General features: G+C 45.1%; 1 protein-coding gene across 3 annotated transcripts in view; it reads left to right on the plus strand.

The window, feature by feature from the left end:
* Nucleotides 1-14,991, plus strand: part of SLC8A3 (solute carrier family 8 member A3) — a 115,259-nt gene that overhangs the window by 1,663 nt on the left and 98,605 nt on the right. The window contains exon 1 of one of the 3 annotated variants that reach the window (XM_017830691.1): nt 5,164-5,244. The exons of the other annotated variants lie outside the window; for them this stretch is intronic. The gene's annotated coding sequence lies outside the window, so the exon portion shown is untranslated. Of the gene's footprint in view, nt 1-5,163; nt 5,245-14,991 lie in introns of those variants that run through there. 3 annotated transcript variants of the gene reach the window in all.

A 14,991-nucleotide genomic window follows, 5' to 3' on the forward strand; every position in this document is an offset into this window, starting at 1 on the left:
TTTTTTTTTTTTTTTTTTTTTTTTTTTTTTTTTTTGCTGATACTCTAAAACGTGAGGCCATGGCCATTTCCCCCTCTACCCCCTCCAATGGAGCTGTAGTGTAATGGTTGGGTTCCTGACTTCTTGGTTTATCCCTGGCTTTGTTCTGGGGATTTCACCTTAAAAATCTGTTTCAGATTTAAGGGGAGACACCGGAGGGACAGCTGAGGTGAGAAGGGGTGCTGTACGCACATCCTCCCCCTCCTTGTGTTTATATGTATATTCCTTTAGTTACTCACATCTATGAAGCCAAAGGTTGATTTTGTCAAGCTGTTTTTTTATTTGTGGAGAGGACAGGGCTGGAAGACTTAGGTAACAGTCTGTAGCACCTTCCCATTCAGGAGCACTCATCCCATGCTCTCTGGGAGGCTAGCAGGAGACCCTAGAGACCAGAGCTGGCTTTAGGGAACTGCTGAGATACAGAGGCCTTGAAAGTGCTCTCTAGGTTTGGTGCAGCGGGGAGAGGCATCAGTCCCCTATGGCATACACATTTCTAGGGAGTCCCTCATCCTGCTCCATCCACTGCTGTTGAAAACATTTGTTTACTCTGATCATGGTTTGGGGAGCTAGTGGTGCTTATGTTCATGCTTCTGTCTTCAACTGGAACGATACTTGTTTCCTAAATAGAAGTAGTGATGTTGGAAAAGAGCATGTTCAGCTACTGCCGAAGGCTGGCTGAGGAGGAGCAAGAGCAGCCCAGGGGCCCTCAGTTCTGCCATGAGTGTGCAGTGTGATGGCAGGAAAATTGGTTACCCTGTGTTGTAAACAGAAGGGTGTAATATCAACCAGGGTGGGGAAGGAGAGGACTGATGGTGGTAGAGAGTCCTACTTAAAAGGTGCAGTACTGCTGTCTGGTTTTTTTCTCCCTAAGCCAAATATGAGTCCTGCTCTTAATAAGTGGGTGGTTTAAGCATTTCCCAAATGCCCAAGGTAGGACAGATTGTGGTAATCCCAATGCTGAGATCCTGTGTGAGAGCAGTGGAAATGCGAGTAGGTTTCTGGTCTCTGGCATACCTTCAGTGTTCTGCTAGGCACATTTATCTCCTGGGTCTCATTTGTATCATTAATGGTATTTTTTTCTGTGGGGATTTGATGAGGACACAGTTACAATAACTAGTGGGTGACAGGATGTGAGAAAAAGGTAGATGTGTAGCCATCCTAACACCACTCTGTGTAACACTTGTCCTTTGCAGAGAGGTTGCCCTTTGCTCTGCAAAGCTGCCACCTGACAGGGTGACACCTGGGTTGGCAGATGCCATCATCAGGTGGGATAGTCCTTTCCCTCACCCTGGGCAGTGTTGGAGCAGTCTTCAACACTAGCACCCAAAACAGGAGAGTGCACATGGAGCACATAGCAAGCATGGCCTGGCTTGTTAACCAAGCTGTGCTCCGCAGGCTCTTGTGGTGGGGGCAGGAGCTGCCCTGTCTGACTGAAACAGAGTGTGTTGTTTGGAGTCATGAGCAGTTTTTCTGCATAGCAGTTGTAGGGCACTCAGGGCACTGCTCCTTGGCTTGACTGGCTTGTAGAAAGGAGAAAGGGATGAATCCAGCCTCCCTGCTTCTTCTGCTTTCCTCTGAGAAGCTGGTGGGTCTGAAGTCAGATGAGGCTGATCTGAGAGAGGCAGGTGTTATGGTACTGCGGGTTGGACAGGTAGAGAGATTGCTTAGGGCCTAGGCTGGCCTGCTGCTGTGCTGTGCCTGAGCCCACATATATCCCTCATTTTCAAAGGGTCCTTCCTGAGAGAGGCATCCTCCATCCCCAAGGCAGGGAAAGGCCATGACAGAGTGTGTCAGCACTTTTATTAGAAACCAAGTGAGGATGTATTCCCTCGGCCAATATTTTCAAGTGAAGCACTATACAGATAAATGGTCTGTCTGTCAGGGTTTTGTTTGCTTGTTTTAAACAAACAGCATCAGTCTCCTCCCCTAAGCTTCCCCAATGACCAAGTGGCACTGACAAATAGTTCCTTGTTCTTTATTGCTGTCCTGTTTCAGATGCCTTTCATGTGCTTCACAGTTAAAAAGATGGCTTTGATTGCTGGCCAAATTTTTTTTAAACCAGGCAGTAATATCTAATTCTATATTAAAAAAAAAAAAAGCGAAGGAAATTAAATTACAAAGACGAAAATATCTTAATAGGAGGAAAAAAGTCTCTGAAGCCAGGAAATGGATACTTGTGATGCTCCACCTACAATCACCCACTGTGTTTAGGTATTGTGGCATAGATTAATGCTTTTGTTGATTTACTGTTTGATAACGGTAACTCCTACAGGCATGGTTGGGGGCCCATGTTTCCAAGTGCTATACAAATGTCTAGTAAATTATAGTCCCTGTCCTGAAGAGTTTCATGCATTGAGAGGTTACATAGATGACAAGCTGTTCTGGGGGAACCTTTAAAACACCTGTGCTGCAGAGCTCGTGGTCCCGCACTTGCTGATTTTGGTGACATGGGGTTTGGGGCTGGAGAGGAGCTCCAGCTCATGTCCCTGCTTACCTGCAGAATGAAATCTGGGAACTACCTTCAGTCTCCTGCAGGTTCAGTGGGCTTCTGAGCTGCTTGAGGACTAACATGGTATAGACCGTAGTTGGCTTCCCTCCTTCCCCTCTGCCTTAGTGCTTTAAACTGCAAGCTCTCATTGAAAGCCATCATGGATGTGAAAGCATGAAGTTCAGCATGATGGCCTCCCAGTCTCCCTCCTAGGCACTTCTGTCACTGAGTTTTGCAGGAATAGCAAAACATGAGGTGGCAGGGATGTCATGCCATTCTGAAGGTACCACCACAACCCCATCTTGGCAGTGTCACAATGAATAGACCCAGGTACCATTGTTCCTGCAGTGTGGCATTATAAAGTAATTAGTTTGCCCCATAAGACAGACTTATAGATAGGTGATGATCATGCCCCTATGCTCCTACTCTCAATTTCCTGGTAATTCTGTCTTTAAATCCGCTTGCTGGAGCCTTTGATCACATAGCTGAGCTGTCATTGATGTCTCTGACAGTTGACATCATGGGAGAGAAGGGAGCTTAGGGCTCCTAACATTTCTTTTATGATAGCTTGTTTTCTAATGAAACAATCCAATGAGGATTTTCCATCATAATAAAACAGGGAGCTCTTCCAGAGCACTCAGATTTAGGGAGAAGCTTCTGTTTCCATTCACTAGCAGATTATTTTAAGGCTACAAAAGTGAACTTGCTCTGTTTGCTGCCTTCCTGTACTCTGCTGTCTTTTTATCTAAGCCACCTAACTCAGGACAGCAGCAGAGACAGCCAGGTCAAGAGCAATCAGCAATACTAAATATCCTATGCTACTGGGCATGTTTTGCAACCAGTGAGGTGCCAAAGAGTTTTAGAAACTATAGACAGATGAGACTGCATTGCCATTGCTTTCATCTCCCTCTCCTAGGCTGGTACTTGGAGGCTGTCTCAAAGCAAACAGCAGCACTGCAGAATAGTTTTAATCAAAAGAAGTGTAGTGATGCAGGGATGTACCTGTGAGAGGGCACTTAGATCTGGCTGCTGAGGTTGTGTTGAAGGTGACATGTCCAGAACGGAATGTGGGACTCCAATGCTGACAATACAAGGTGCCCTGCCAGTGTGTTCATGTGCTGCATGCTGGTGAAAACTGGTTTCCTTCACCAGAGTGGGAGCAAAAGCAGGAAGAGTTAGAGCATGTCTGCACCTCGCTCTGCAATTGGGCTACATCTCACTCTGGATGTGTCCTAGCTCCCCTCAATGCAAGTAGCGGTAGGAGAGAGTTTGTCACCAGGTCCAGGCTGGCTGTGAAACCCACCATTGCCACAGCTCCCCACACCCAAATTAGGGAAGGCAGCTCTGCCTCTGCCATGCACTGCTCATGGATGGGTACTCAAAATAATGCTCTCTGTGAAGAAGCTGTCCTTTTGCTCTCCATACTGTTTGCTTTCAGGAAACTTTGTCTTGGGTCATTAAGACCTGGATGTCTTGGTTTACTGCCTTGAGGGGGGGGGGCATTCCTTGTTGGGAAGTAATATCGTGATGTTGAGCTTAAAGTTAACCTCAATAAGCACCTTTATCCTCTTCTTTGGTTTTAGTTGGAATTACTCAGTGACCCTTGAACATGCACATTAGTTGGGAAAATGGAGGCAGAGATATGTCTCTGCCTTTATGTGGCAGGACAAGGCTGTTTCATGGTCCAGGAGGTATTACAGGATTCACTGCTGCAAGAGGCAAACCTGCCTCTGCCATACAGCTAATGCACTTGCCACACTTGTTATTTGGACCTTGTTTTCTACAACTTTCCCACCCTGGTTGCTTGTTCCTGCTCCTGTCCCCCACCTGCAGGATACTGGCATAGTGGCATGAGTGGCCAGGTGGTGGGTTCAGCTTGCTTTTTGGCCAGATAGATTCCTCATCCTTATTCATGCCCTAGCTGTGCAAACAGTTCTGCCAACAAAAAAGAGAGAGCTAGAGCAGAGTGGGAAAAAATGAGCAGAGGTGGAGAATGTTCAGGCTGGCTTAAGAAGCCCTGCTTCCACCTGTAAAGCTGCTGCCTAAATTGAGTGCAGCAGTTAAGGCTTGGAGTTGGTTCAGCCTTGAAGTCTACTCTTGATGAAATGGATAGTGCTGAATGCAAATTAGTTGCAAAGAACCTAATATAGTGATGGAGTCTGCAAAGCACTTCTTAAGCTATTAAGAGGCACAAGAATCGGCAGACAAAAAAGACAAAATAATTTTTAATATAAAATCTTCCGAAAAACATGCATAGGGGTTGATCCTGATTAAAACAAATCAGAGAGTCTGGGCCAAGCTATTTCTCAGATGCAACATGCCAAATGGACTGAGGTTTTTCAAGAAGAGAATAAAATGAGAACTTCCCCTCTGCTCTCAATTCTTTCAAGTCCCTTGAAAGCTTCACACTAATATTCAGCACTTTATCAACAACAATCTCTACACGTTTAAGCCTCCAGACTGCATTCCCTGACAGTGCAAGTGGGAGCAGTGCCAACTGTTTTATTAGGTTTGCACCCACAAAACCCACTAGCAAGGAAGGTCTTCATGAGACCGCTGCAGGCTAAGTTTGTGCTGCTGCTATGCCCTTGCTGTGGGTGCTGCGCTTAGCCAGTGTGTGAGTCCTGGAAAAACTGCCTGCCTTGGAGCTAATTGGGAGCCCTCGTTTGAGGACCTGAGGAGCAGAGTGAAGTGGAGGTCTCGTCATTATCTTTAAGGTGCGAAACAAGGTGGGTCTCTGTGTGGGTTTCCTTTGTGAGGGATTCTTATGAAGGACAATGACTTGCTGCTGCTTTTGTTTTGACAGCCCGTAGACAAGAAAGCTTGGGTTATAGGAGGTTATAGGAGGCAAACAGAGGGGATGCTGCTGGAGTTAAACATGATGGGGTATTCTCCTGTATGAGCATCTTGGAGATAGGTGCACTAGACATTGGCCTCACATAAATTACCACCTGCTCTGACTCTTTAAGCATCATTTTTTCCTTTCATTTTAACCTTCCAGAGTAGTTTCAGGTTCACTTCTTCTAGTAAATGTTTCCTTTTCTCTAACTTAAATAATCCATCTCCCCAAAGCTGACCTGACAGATGTTTCCCCCGCAGTGACCCTGCGCACACAGCACACTTCATGAAACCCTGGCTTCCATGGGGAAACGCAGCACCAGCAGTGACCCTGCTGGTGTCCCAGCTAAAAATAAAGCCTGTCCCTCCTGGCAGTGTTGGGGTTTGCTTTTACAGTTTTACCCATTGGCTGCACTGTGCTCTTGTGCCAGGCAGAAGGCACAGCTTAACCTTCAGAGCGTGATAGAGCTGCCTTCCCTCTGGGGAATCATACCGGGAGATTGAAGGTGAGAAGATGCTCAGCTGCACTTGGTGCACCTACGTCACTCCCAAAAATCTGCTGGCTTGCCTGCTGCCTGTCTAGAACCATCTCCTTGCTGCTTCATGCATCCCAGTGAGTCACAAACACCCCTCCTTCCCTGGCTCTGGCCTTTTCCCTCCTCTGCTTTTCCTTCTTAAATATAGAGATTTCTTCATGATTCTCCAGTAACTGCCCCAGCTTGCCACTTCCCTCAACAGCTCCATGCCTCATAGCTTCCCAGTGTTCTAACACCATTGCTCACGTGTTCAGCCTGCCACATTTCCTCCAGTTGTGCCTTTCTGCCTTCTCTCAGGTCCATATGGGCTTGGTTGCTAGGACAAAGCAAGAGGTTGGCCCAGTGAGGCAGCAGATGCTCATTTAAAAAAGGGCCTTTCCAGCTTTCCATACACATTAGCAAGTTTCACAAACATTGCTGAGGTAGAAGTATGCTCTGGAGCAAGAGGAGGGATGCATCCTATCTGGTGAATCTATGGGTATTTTGAGTGTCCCGTGCAATCTGTTTTTCCTCCGAGAGTTAGAGTACTTAATTTATTTCTTATAGCATCGAGTTCAACAGATTACACAAATGGACAACATAGAATTTAAAAATTTTTCAGTGCTCACTAGATGAAATACCCAGAGTCTGGAAGCTTTCTGTTGGTGTTGGCCTCGAGCTTCTTTTGGCTTGGTTGGCCATCTCTGTCCCTCTGACCAAAGCTGATTTCCCACAGAAGGCTGAGGGAGGGGGCTTAGGAGTTATGCTGGGTTGTGCAAGATTCCAGGTACCTCATCTACTTACTGTTGCAAAGGGAGCATGAAGAGGTGGCATGGTTATAATTTACAAGTATCTGTGTGGGAGCCAACAGCCACCAAGCACGGTGGGCTGGCTGCAATAACCTTGGACAAAGAGGTGGTGGTCTTGATAGCCACATTTGGGAAGAACCGCAGGGAGGTTCTTCCTGTCGGAGGAGGGATCGGGGAAGGATCACAGAAGTGTTTGCATCTGTGGGGAGAGCAGAGGGCATGGAGAAAGGGCAGAGGAAGGATTACTGCAGAGTGAAGGGTTTTTATGATATGGGGCTCAAATTCTTTGACTACCCATTTTTACTCATTTGTCTGGTCAGTGAGCTTCCACTGTAGAATGGATTCATTTCAAGGCTTTGCTAGTCTTGAAAAGTGACCATCATTTTGTTGAAGACCTTTTGTGCTTGTTCTTTTACCTATTTGAGTCACTGACCTGAATGCAATAGTAATGGTGGCTCTGCCTGGGATAACACTTCCTATCATGTTGCTCCTCACTTGCTGGTGTTTGGGGACTGTTGCTCCTGTTTTGGCAAAGCGTTTTTCTGTCACCTGTGACACGTTTCCCAGATGACAGGAGTTACTGTCATCAGCAGTGTCAGGAAGAGCTGAGTTCACGGCACCACCACAGAAGCATGGCTGGGCATGAGAGGCTTTCTGGGCTGGGGGAGGAGAGGGTAGGGAGTGAGTGTGGAGTAAGGGTGTGAAAACAGGCTGTTTATTACCACCTTAGCTGTTGCTCCATTGAAACCTGCAGTAAGAGCGGGACCCTGCAATTTTCTTGCCTTAGCTGTGTCTTAGGAGAGATTTGGACTTCAAAGCAAATTAAGCACATCTCAGTTTTAATCTTTTCTTTGCAGAAATGGATGAAGAGATAATTTCTGCTGCCCCTGAAGGGGACTCGAGCTCCTGAGTAAAACTGATGGAGATGTGGGACTGCTAGCATCCATAACAGAGGCTGTGCCCCTCAGTGGCAGTATTGAAGCTGTCATCTCTTTTTGCCTTGATGGCTTACATAGATCGTACAGTGGGTGGCTGCGTGGGATGAGTATGTTATCCAAGCACATACATGAAGCCAGTTACTCCTGTCATTTTACCTTCAGGATGAGGCACTTCTCATGCTGATCCAAGGTGACAGTGGGCACATGGTGGAGGAGAGAGACTCCAAGCCATGTTTGCTGGGGTCTGGGACTAGGGGGGAAAGAGAATTTTCTTCTTCCCTTGTCTGGTTTTAGTGCATTTGGCTGATGTGGTCATCTCTCATGACTCAGCTGATGCTTCTGTTGGCAGGACTAGTTGTAGCAAATCTGGGGCCAGTGTGGAGCACTGGGAGGAGGGAGGAACCTGGGCAGGATGGACAGGAATACAGTTGATATGGAGGAAGCACAAAGATGCCCCTCAGCTGCTGTGTAATTCAGGTTGTGAAGAGGAAATAGATGAAGCTTTCATTTTGGATGTTTCTGTTATATGAAATGTTGCCAGAGTTCCTCAGGCAGCACTTTCAGTAGAATAAACTGGTTCTGCTGACTTGGGCTCATAGGACCTATGCTGATTTACGGCAGAGAAAATCTGGTCCTAAGGGCCTTCTCTCTCTTCTCTCTTGCCAGCCTTTAGCTGATGGGATGCAAGTTGACTGGGCTAGAAAGATAGTTGTCATTTTGAAGATGACTTTGTGTAAAAGGAGGCTTTTGGAGGGGAGGGTCAAGGGAGGGAAGCTGGTGTAAGTAGTGCTCTGAATACAATGAAAATGCTATTTCTTCCACTTTGGAGATAAACAGCAGTATGATTATAATATACTTTGCTAGAAAATTCTTCTGATACATGATGCCCTGCATCCAGTTTTCAAGTGTTCTGCACTGGTATCTAAGTTAAGACATGCTGACTACTGGGAATTGGGAGAGTATCATTGCAGGCATGTTAGAAATGGCAAGGGAGGAGTCTCATCCTTTTCGGACAAGGTCCTTTTTTTGTATGCAGTGCCCCCAGGTTGATGCACATATAGGTAATCTTGATTTTTTTGAATCTTCTTGAAGGATCAAGTCACATATTTACCTGACTTAGCCCTATGACATCTGTGTGGGTGGGACCTGCCTGGTGCTCTTGGCAGGAATCAAGAAATAAACTCAGGTCTTTCTTTGGAGAAAACAGCAGTAGCCTCTCATAGTCACCTGTTTGGTTTTCTGCAGGACTTTAAAATCGTGTTTAGGTGTCCAGTGAAAAATCTGTGATTTCAATGAGGTCCAGGTGTCCAAGTGGGTTAAAAAGAGCTGATCGTTTAAGCTTCTAACCAGCCTTTGAAATCTGGTCCTTCGCCAACTCCTTCAGTGAAATATCTGAAACACATGGAGACCATGAGTGAGGTAAAGAAGGAATTTAGTTCTGTTGTAACAGTAGGTATTGAGGGTGTCTAGGTTCAGACAATATTTCAGATTACTGGGGCAGCCAGCCAGGGAGAGCAGACCTGCAGCTGGAACACAAACTGAAAGGAAAAAGGTGAATCAACCTGTCTGATAATGCTGTAGCAAAGAACAAATCTCCACTTGTCTTTGGTATAGAGATCAGAGTGGCATATGGCTTTATACGGCCCACAGGAAAGCCGTCAGAGGGTGGGGAGAGAAGAAATGAAGGTGGGGCAGCAGATAGCCTGGAGACTGCTGCCACTTACTGTAATTGCTGTAGCAGCTCAGCTTCCACTGTTTGTTGTCCGTGTCATCTCTGCAATTACCATATGGTAAATATGACTTGAGTCTCTAGCAAATAACAGAGCTAATATTAAAAGAGAATCTGTAAACAACTAGTGCATAAATGAACAAAGAGCAATAAACAGCATGGACTTATGAAGAATGAATTAATCATGGTGGATGTGAGGAGTTATTTTTTTAAAGCAGTTGCAGAATTAGCAGCTGAAAAAACAGCAAAGGATTAAGATATCTAAATTGTCAATAAGAGAGACATGGGGATATATGGCAGTAAAGGGTGAGGGTGCTGTGTGGAATCTTATTTGATAACTGTATTCAATCTGAGTGAATTTACAGGTTTTGGCACCTTCCAAGTGAAGTGGGAGGTATTTTGAGGATAACCCGTAGCTCAGTGCATTTTTCATGCCTCCTGCTGTGCTCAGATCTGCAAAAGCAGTGGGCGTGTTACAGTGTATTTCCCTCGTCTCATCTGGAGACCCTGACTTTTTGGCTGAAACTCTGGAAATCTCTGCTTTCGTTCCACACATGCCAGTCAGCAGCACAGTGCTCCTCATGCCAGCCCCACTGTGCTGGGGACACAGCAAATGGGTGGAGAGACCTTCAAAAGTGAGCAACACAGTGAGCTTCTGTATATCAATCTTGATTTAACCTTTGTAGCAGTCTGGTATCTGATGAAAACCTCCTGTGCAGTAGAGCTGAGAGGCCAGTCTTCACTATCCAGGCACGGCATTCCTTCTCCAAAGAGAGCAGGTCTGCTGCTGGTTTTGGTGGGAGCAGGCACTGAGCTATGTCTCTCACAGATACCCGTCTGCTTCTGACCGCCTCGAAGATGGAGAACTAAGAGGAGATGAAGATAAATGATTAAAGGGCAGTTTGGGCTAATTTATAAAGATTAAAATAAATTTGTGTGCTTTGGCCAAAGAAAAGCTGTGGAGGAGAACAGCTATTTACAAGTATCTGAAGCATGTAAATCTCAGACAGGGAGGAGAATGGTTGAGAGTGCTCCAAGGACACAATAATGAGAACTAGCATCATAAATTTTCCTAATTTCATCCTAAATATAAGGAAGACGGCTAAAACCTCCAAGATAAATTACATCATGGCAGAGTGTCTATGGGAAGTTGTGGAAATATCACTTGGATGATTTAAAACTGATCTGGACAAAGTACTAGGAAATAATGTTCACGAGGGGAACAATGCAGTGGCAGTCCCTGAGGCATGGACCAGACAACTCTTCTGCCTGTGGTCTAACTTACTGTGAAAGGAGTGAAACCTGTGCTAATTGGGCTAAGTAAGGGCCTTTCCTGTCAGTCTAACATGATGAACAACAACCACTTGTTTTTGCTGCAGTGATAAAGATGATTTCTGAAGCGTAGCCTTCTCCTCCTCCTCTCCCATCTCTGTTTTCTGCCATTCTCCCACTGCCCTGTTTGCTTCTTTTGCCTTTTTTGCTGTGTATAGACAAAAAAAAGATCAGAAATTTTGTTTTTATATTTCCTTGAAGGAGAAGTTAAGAAATAAACAGGCTGTTCTGGAGGATTGGAGCACTGTGTGCCCCAGCTGCTGGGGTTAGCACCCAGCATGGCTGGCTGATGGCTGTCCCGGGAGCCCACAAGCCAGCCAGGGAGGGGCTCATTGCCTAGCTACTTGTTGCATCAAATCCAGCACATCACATGATTTGTTTGGTTTGCCTCAAATGAGTGTTTTCTGTCAGCAAACTTCTGTTTTTCTTACCTAGCTCTGGATCTAAAGAGAATGAGATATGACTACAACACTTCTCTTCTTATTTACCATTTAGTGTGCCTCTGCGTGCACATAACTACAGACTCTGCAGCACAAACGCACTGATGACAACAAACCCCAGGGTCTTTAATTGTAACAGTTTTAGATCTGCCACCAGAGTGCTAAAGGAATGTCACGAGTTGCTGCTGTCATCTGTAGGATGCTGTGAGTCACTAGGTGATAAGTTGCACTCTGATGGTGGCACCTGAACCAGCAGTATAATATGTCTGTGAAGCAGGAGCAGTAAATAACACACCCTGCGTGCTGCCACGGGCAGTACATAAAATGTACTGACAAGAAGTTTTCCTCACACTGCTGAAATTTTTTTCCCCTTCCCCCATTGTTCCCCAAATGGTCTTTTCTGCTCTTTATAAACCAGCAAGAGAGAGAGTGATGAAAACCAGTGCCTTGAAAGCAGAGAAACCAGTGCCTGTTCCAACCCCATGTGTTGTCAGGTACTCCAGGTTGTCTCCAACAGCCGTAGTCCATGGAAGAGACCAGGGAACCACTGAATGGGTGACCCAAGTAACTCCATATATAACTGCTGTATTTCTCTCAACCTCCTAAACCTAAAGGAAGGACTTTCAGCCTCTACACTGGGCCTTTCACATTATGGGCATAAAATCAGTGGTCTGGAGATTGTGCTTGGAAGTACCTGCCCTCTCAGTTTGGGGTTGTTCATACTGTGAAGAATGGTGTGTTCACATATGCACTGGAATACAAGCACATAAAGACTTTAACTGTGTCTAGAAGTTCCTCTAAATGTATTGAAAGGACTGATGTTCGAAGATCTACCTCTAAACTTGCAATGGAGGCTTCCCAGCGACTTCTAAAAGGTCACAACAGCGACTTTTTGCCAAATACATGTTTGCCACCAATGGACTGCAGTGAGCTTCTAGTGCAGTTTGTACACATGGTGGGTTTGCTCTGGCTTCCCATGCTCCAACACTGGGTGTGGCGGTCACAAGCAGTCCTGGACCCCATAACTGTGCTTTCTTATTATTTTACTGTGCAGATGACTGAGCACTGGCACAGGTTGCCCCAAGAGGTTGTGGAGACTTCATCTCTGTCCTTCAATATCCTCAGATATATTTTTGAATATATTCAAAAGCCAACTGGATGTGGTCCTGGGCAACTGACTGTAGGTGGCCCTGCTTGAGCCAGGGGGTTGAATTAGATAGCCTGCAGAGATCCCTGTGTGAACTGCCCATTTTTAGGTACTGGAAAAACAACGGCAAGATTGTGTAATACTCATGAAAAGAAAAACCCTCATCTATATCAGAGCAGATAGTACTGCCTTTGAAGCAGGAGAATGCCCACTACTAATCTGTAGGTCAGCCTAAATACCAGGTTTTGTTTTTTGAATGTGAAAAAGGTATGGTTCTGGCAGGAAAAAAAGTAGAAAGGGGTAACTCTTGCTGTCTTTCAGGCTGAGGAATCTCAGAATAGGGATATGTATGGGGAATGGAAGAGCAAACACACCGTGGCTGAGCTGGCCCACACCATAAATAAGGATGGGGCTGTGATTGCCCACTGAAGGCTTTCTGCAGTGTCTGCCACCTCCGATACGTGTCTGTGCACAGAGCATTATCTGCAGCTCCTATATCCCTATAGCTGTCTATCCTATACAGATATTTTTCAGCTGAAGTGAGAGCAAGGAAATAAAATTCCTGGCCAGTCAAGTGCAGTTGGTGCGGAAGAGGACAATTAAGTACAGGCATCTTTATGGGTTAGCTATTTATGCCACTGCTTCTCCAGGAGCATCATGGATACTAAAATACAAAAAACCCAGCATGGATCGGTTCCCCAGCATGAGTTGAGTGTTTGGAGGTTGCTCCTAGCCATACACAGACTTGTGCTCCGTTTGGGCCAGCCCCTGGGATCACCGGATATAACCAGGTCCGATCACTGGAGCACTTTTAAAAGGAATTAGTAGACTTGAGTCATTATGTCAATTAACACCCATTTACCACGCTAGAATGGTAGGTACTGCGCAAATTAGTAGAGACACCAGCTTGTAAATATTAAAAGACTTGCTACGGGAGCCAGTAGCTTTTTTTACGGTAGCTTTTTGCATGGTCTTGAGAGAAAAGAAAGGCTCTTCATGACACATACCGGGGGGATTAATCCGTAGGCAGTTAATTTTGGGTTTTGGCATGTTTACTATGAAGTGCAGAGCACACTTACAGCTCCCCGCTATATCTTTTCCATCAAGCCAAACGGGGGGGATCTGGTATGGCTTAAACATGAATTATGGTGCTTTTTTCCTCATAAAATCTAGCTGGTGCAGTAGTACAGAGCTAAACTACCTATTGCTGTGTCATAACCTGTGTAAAGTCAGCTTGGGGTCCTTGGCTCATTTCAGGTAGGCTTGTGCCATCAGTCTGATGATTTAAGGCCTGGTCTGTACTGGAAATTTGCATTTGTCAGACAAAGTGGATCTAATGACACTGCTCTGGCTTTTGGCTTGCACGTAAATCTTAACTTGTACTCTGGATACTACTCTTGTAGTGATGAGCAAGGGGTTCAATAGCATTTGAATGGAAACAATTAAAAAATGTGCTTTGTTTTTTATTAAATATTTTGCTGTGCTTTTATTTCAGGTGAGGGAGGAGCGTGAATTAGGTATATAATACCTCTTCTGTGAAAACTCAGTTATGTATGTTCTTTGGCAGAAAGGCTATAGTTTCAAGTTTTGCTCATATTTGTAAAAAACCCAGTGTGCTCAAATCAAAAAGATTTTATGTGCTTTGGAGCTGAGGAATGTGAAGTCATGTTATTAAGCTGAACCTTATTTCTGTCTCCCCCAGCTTTGGAGCAGGGCTATAAGGCAACATTAATAGCAATGCTGTATTCTCTCTGTTCTGGGACAGATGCTTGTCACGTGCATCTTCATCTTGAGATATCTCTGTCTGGCCCCTGTGCAGCACCCACGCCTGAATGAGGCTCACCCTGTGCTGAGATCTAATCAGCAGCCTTTTCTGGCTGGTCTAGAGTCAGGGAAGAGAGGATGTATGGCCACAGATGTACTCCCGTGTCTCATTTATTTGGGAGATGGGAGGGAGAGGGGAAGGAGAGGGAAGTGCCAGAAAACCTAATCTTATTTCAGTTCAAATCCAAAGGCTTTTGTGATGGTTTAAGGCGAATTTTGCCCAAGTTAGAAATTAATAGGGACTTAGGGTGTTGCCTTTAGTTTTGTATTTAATGAGCAGTGATCTTGGGAATTTGGTGTGTGACGATTATGTGTTATCAGCCATCTTTGTGTTATGTTGCATCTTGATTTGATTTCTTATAAATGCTTCCTTTTGAAAATATCCTTGCCTTTAGAGTCATGTGAGAAGCTGTGTATAAAAAGCTAAATTATAAGGGATCAGTATAACCTTCCCAGCTTTCTGCCTCATATAGGTCCATAGCAGTCAAACTATCAGTCTTCTGAAACTCAGCTATTATAAAACGTCGTAGAATTGTATCGTAGAACCATGGAATGGTTTGGGTTGGAAGGAACCTTAATTGTGACAAGCATGGTCCATGCTACTTTTTGGACTGTCTTCAGAAGTATTTCAAGAACTGATCTTTCTATTTATGGGTTCTATTTATGCATTTATGGATCATGTGGCCATTGTAAACTCTTGTAGAAGAAGGAGTTCCCTCTGCTAAAGTAACTACCATGTGTCTTCCCAGAGCCTTGATATTGAATGCTAGCTCATTCTGGTGCAGTGATGCTTGCAGCATTTTGTCTCTCCTTTGCATTGATTGATTGCTTTGAACTTCTACCAGATAGGTGATACTATCTCGTCCCCTCACTACCAATACTGAGGAGAAAA

This window comes from Lepidothrix coronata, unplaced genomic scaffold (assembly GCF_001604755.1).
Source record: "Lepidothrix coronata isolate B3197 unplaced genomic scaffold, Lepidothrix_coronata-1.0 Scaffold182, whole genome shotgun sequence".
NCBI classification, from domain to species: Eukaryota; Metazoa; Chordata; class Aves; order Passeriformes; family Pipridae; genus Lepidothrix; species Lepidothrix coronata.